Genomic DNA, 4981 nt, shown 5'->3' on the forward strand with positions numbered 1-4981 from the left:
ACTGTAACTCCTCCCCAGAATGTCAGGTTGAATCCCTGAAGCAAATGCTCAAAAAGACCTTGACAAAACCTACATGGAATGCGTAGATGTGAGTGTATTGTAATTTACATTATTGGAGAGAACACAGAAAGTAATGAGTCCACAGATTCATTTGGGAATTATTATTATATTACTCAGTAATACCACGGCAAACTACTGCTTGCCTACATCCTTTCACAGTCCATAGGCAAGGGAGTAGCTTGCTTGACAAGTGAACCAGAGACTGAGCTGGCCATGAAAATAAATCATCAACCTACATAAAGAACAAAAGATTGGATGACCCTAAAAACAAATCAGGTCTCTGACTATTGGAGAAACTTTGTTTTATGTTCTACTCCTCATCTTTTTTTGATGGGTTTGCACAAGAAGTTATGCTAGTAAAGAGATTCTTTGGGGTTTGGGTTTTCTAGGCATTTACCACGGGGTGATGTGCAGTAGAAGGAGCACTCTATCTGGAGTCACATGACCTGAGTTCTAACCCCAGCTTGACTTTTTCCAGTTATGAAACTGTAAGACAAATCATTTAAGCTCTCAGAGATTTACTTGGTTCAGCAGCTAGAGAGTTCAACTTTGGAGTCAAAAAAAATCTAGATCCAAATCCTTATTTGGACATTAATTATGTGACCACTTATCTAGTCTAAGTTTCAGTATTCTTATCTGTCAAACTGGGATCAAAATAGCAGCTATTGTAGTGGTGGTTGGCAGGAAGATCAAATGAGCTAATGCATGGGGAGTTCCTCACAAATTCTAAAGCACCAGATTAATGTCAACTACTATTCATCTGTAAGTGGGAATCTCAAGATTGTGCTAGGGAAAAGCACTTGGTTATTTTAAAATGTGATAATAATAATAATAATGACATTTTATAATAATAATACCATTTGTGAAAGGCTTGCAAAGCACTTTGCCTATATTATGACATCTGATCCTTACAACAATCCTGGAAAGGAAGTGCTATTACTATTCCCATGTTAAAACATGAAGAAACTTAATCCAATGTTGGGTTTAGGGAGCATCACCCCAAGACAGGGCATTGAGATCTCTTCCAACAAGGCTCAGCAATGATTCAGTTTGAAGTCACCAGCAGAATGCTTTCCACAAAGATCATCTGAAGGACCTCAAAATTCATAGGAAATTCCTCTTCAATTTGGATTCCATGCTCTCTCTCCTTTGTAACAGGGGCAAATAACGTCGGCAGGCGTATATCTCCATTTTTTATGCTTTACCTGACATTTATGCTTGGAGGATGGTCAAATAAATTTATCTCTGCTCCGTCTTGAATAATTTTGATGTACGGATGGGGATATCTCATGCAAAGGGAGCCTTTAATGCAACGTTTTACTCTTCCAAATCCAATACTTTTGTCTAACTGACATACAACAAACACAGCAGGATTGTGAATTTCTACATCTTTCAGTCAATTAGGTCTACTATGGAATATAGCTAACAAAAAAGCCTGCCTGTTCCTGCTAGCACTTTATGACTCAGACATGTGGGAGGAGATGTACCCACTGGGAAAGTGTCCTTCGAATGCACTGACTGTGTTCTGAAGGCCAATGCAATGGGCCATATGAGAGTATCACAGGTCAGACTGTTCTTGCAAACAAATTATGAAGATGAGTTAGCAGGGAGTGTGTTTAGACCCACATCCCCACCTTTCTAAGTACCTTTGATGAGTTGCTTCACACCAGTGTAAGTATGTGCTTGGGGGTAGGAGGGAGAACTGACATTAGTGGGTAGAGTTCTAGCTTGATAACAATATCCAAAGTGAATTGATCTTTAAATAAAAACCCATCCGACTTGTGATAAAAGTTAATCCCACACTGAAGCTTAGTCAGGGGCCAGAACAGTCACTGCTTCAGAAGGACACGATCCATGAGTACATCTCCTCCCCTTTGTCTGAGTCAAAGTGTTTCACAGAACAAAATGGGTTTTACCTCCCTCCTGTTGACACTCTGAAACAATCTGACTTCAGAGGTGGGTTTCTAAGCTTTGTGAATCATTAACAAAGGCAAACCTGTCAGCTAAGTCCTTGTTGCAGGTGGGAGGAAACGAGCTGTTCCCCATTTCTGTCATGGACAGGCTAAGGGGGATAAGGTGAAATTGAAGCAGGAGGGAATTAGCATAGTCTCAGAGAGGAGCTATGGCTGTAAGAGTTATGAGGTGTTCAGAGTTTGAAGTAGAGAGGAAAATGAACAGGTGGTTTGGTTCAATTCTTTTCGCCAGCTAATGCTAGTGATTCTCCCACCTGCCTGGCCTGTCTGTTTCTTGGAAAAGAGAAGAAGGGGAGTAAGGATCCTGAAAAGATTTTCTAGGGAGTATAAAAGCTGACAAAATCTTACCATAAGCATATTTTTTCTTTTTATTTAAATTGGATTGACTCATTTCCCTTTTTTCCTTCCCATCTAGAGAAATACTTTTTTTTTTCCCTAGCTCCAGAAAATAATCCTTCAGTAGCTTGATTGGTATGTCACTGAAAAAGAAAATTAATTTAGGTAGTATTATCACTTTTGTTATATTGGTATGGCATACCCATGAGCAATTAATTAAAATATGGAATGCATCACAAATTTGCATGTCATCCCTGTGCAAGGGCCATGCTAATCTCCATATCATTCCAATTTTAGTATATGATATGCTGCTGAAGTAAGCACCCTAGTGTCAGAAAATCTGCATTTGAATTCTGACTCCATTATTTACCATCTAAGTTATTTTGGGCAAGTGATTTTATAGTCCATTCAAAATCAATCCAAAGGAATCCATTAGCTATCTCCTACTTACAGTCTAGTGAAAGGCCTTGGGAATATAAGAGCAAAACAAAAACAGTCTTCATCAGGGATGTCCTGGCAAATGTTTAACAATCAGCCCTCTCACAAGGGAAAAAAGATCAGCAAGTCATACTTTTAAATTTAATGTGCATTATTAATATTATTGCCATCATTTTCCTAAGCCTAGACAATCAACAAAACAATCCATCAAGTCCTGACTTCTACCATTTACTTTTTAACAAGGTGCTAGATTGAAAATTTAACAATGGGTTTTAGCCAGTATGAGCTGACTCCAAGATAACCTTGGTCCCTGCCCTCAAGGGCACTAAAATTTACTGGGACTATATAACATATAAACGGATATGTAGCTACCTGATAATTTGAGAAAAGAGTATTAACAATTGGAGAGGTGTGCAATATCAGGATATCTATCCTATCTAAGCCAATATGTGAGCTGAGTCTCCAAGGAGACTAAGGATTTTAAGAGGCAGAGGTGACAGAGATGGTAGGATTTAGTTTCCTAATCCTTAAAATGAGGTAGTTGAATTAATTGATCTCCAAAATAAGATATTTGAACTGTGATATCTATTGTTCTTCTCATTCTAAATCCTATGATCTGCGACCTCATTTGAACCTGACAATGATATGGTGAGATAGGGAATACAAATATTGTTCTCCCTTATCCTATAGATGAGGAAATGAAGCACAGCAAAATGGAAATATAATTTACTAGTTGCATGCCAATACTTTGCCATTATACTGATCTTCCTATATAGCTGTACTTGCCCTTTCTTCTTAATGTGCATTATTAATATTATTGTCATCACTTTCCTAAGCCTAGACAATCAGCGAATCTCTTAGCATTTGGGGGGATACAGATTCTGAATGAAAGAACCTATCTATAATGATGGAGTTTTCAAAAGGAATATTGTTCTAGCAACTCTTCTAGAGATGAGTGATTATTATTGGATATTTTGTGAAGAACTAAGCCATCATCCTGAAACTTTATCTGACAAAGCCCTATGCCTAAGAATCAGAAGTCAAAGGATAACTTCGGTCCCACCATCCCCCCTTAGTGTCATTTGGAATTGGCTGGGTGAATATAAGAAACACAGTAGCCTCCCCAACCTGTTAAATGAAGTTCTGGGGAAGCTCAAAACCTTCTGACTAGGAAGGTTGAGTTGTCCTATAAGAGAAAGACTAGCAGTAATGGCCTCACCAGAAAGTGATCTATCAACTATCAGTTCCTCATAGTCTTCCCCTCCACCAGCATGCATCAGTTCCATTCCCCACATCTAGGTTTCTCATTCCCTTTCTCCAATACCTCGCTGCTAGACCCAGATAAGAACCCATAAGAAGTCACTAGAATTTACTGGAAGCCCAATTCTACCTCAGGCTGCAGTAGGATGCTCCATTCCACACAAGGGCCCAGCAGACTTGTTTCTCTCCTTTTTCCTGATTGCCTTTTACTCTGCATATCTCCCCAAACATAGGCTTGCTTAACTGTATTATCTTGAATTCCATGTTTCATTGTATTGGCATTTTGGCAGTCCAAATCTCCCTAAGTAAGTGTTAAGACAATAAGAAATGCCAAGAGACTTTTAAAGACCTGGACAATTGTCTCAAGCAAGCCACTAGTATTGATTGGATTATTGCAAGAATGAAGTGAACCCTTTGTATTTTATCCCAATGCTCACCTGAATAGTGAGTGCCTTGAATGGGAGCATACCCATGCTACCATGAAAAGAGAGGTCTACCTATAGTAGTAAATGGCTTAATGTCCATGAGGCTGGGAATTTGGTAGACAAGTTGGAATTCTTGGCTTCAAAATAGGTTGTCACTGATAAATTCTGAGACTATGTGAATGGAACTCAATTTCAAGTATGAATAGATAGCAACCCACTGACTTATCTTGACAAGTACTAAGTTAGAAGCTGCCTGCCAAGGAAAAGTGGCAGTGCTAGCCAACAATGAGTTCAGCATACATTATCACACAGGGAAGAGTAGTGTAGATGTAGATGCTCCATCATCCAGGTCATATGAGTCCAAAATTAGGCTGACACTCATTGAAGAAGTGAAAGAAGTCTGAGATATTAGAGTAGGGTAACTATCACCTCAAAGAACAGCAGAGAATGTAGGACTTCCACCAGAGCCAATAAATATATTATAGCCAA

At 38.9% G+C, this 4981-nt stretch overlaps 1 non-coding gene across 1 annotated transcript; it reads right to left on the reverse strand.

Moving 5' to 3' along the window:
- Positions 1-2586: 2586 nt before the first annotated feature.
- Positions 2587-2694, reverse strand: LOC111721156. The gene has a single exon (XR_002770496.1). It is a non-coding gene; the product is annotated as a U6 spliceosomal RNA (small nuclear RNA).
- Between the last annotated feature and the right edge of the window lie 2287 nt (positions 2695-4981).

Source organism: Sarcophilus harrisii, chromosome 5 (assembly GCF_902635505.1).
Source record: "Sarcophilus harrisii chromosome 5, mSarHar1.11, whole genome shotgun sequence".
Taxonomy (NCBI): Eukaryota; Metazoa; Chordata; class Mammalia; order Dasyuromorphia; family Dasyuridae; genus Sarcophilus; species Sarcophilus harrisii.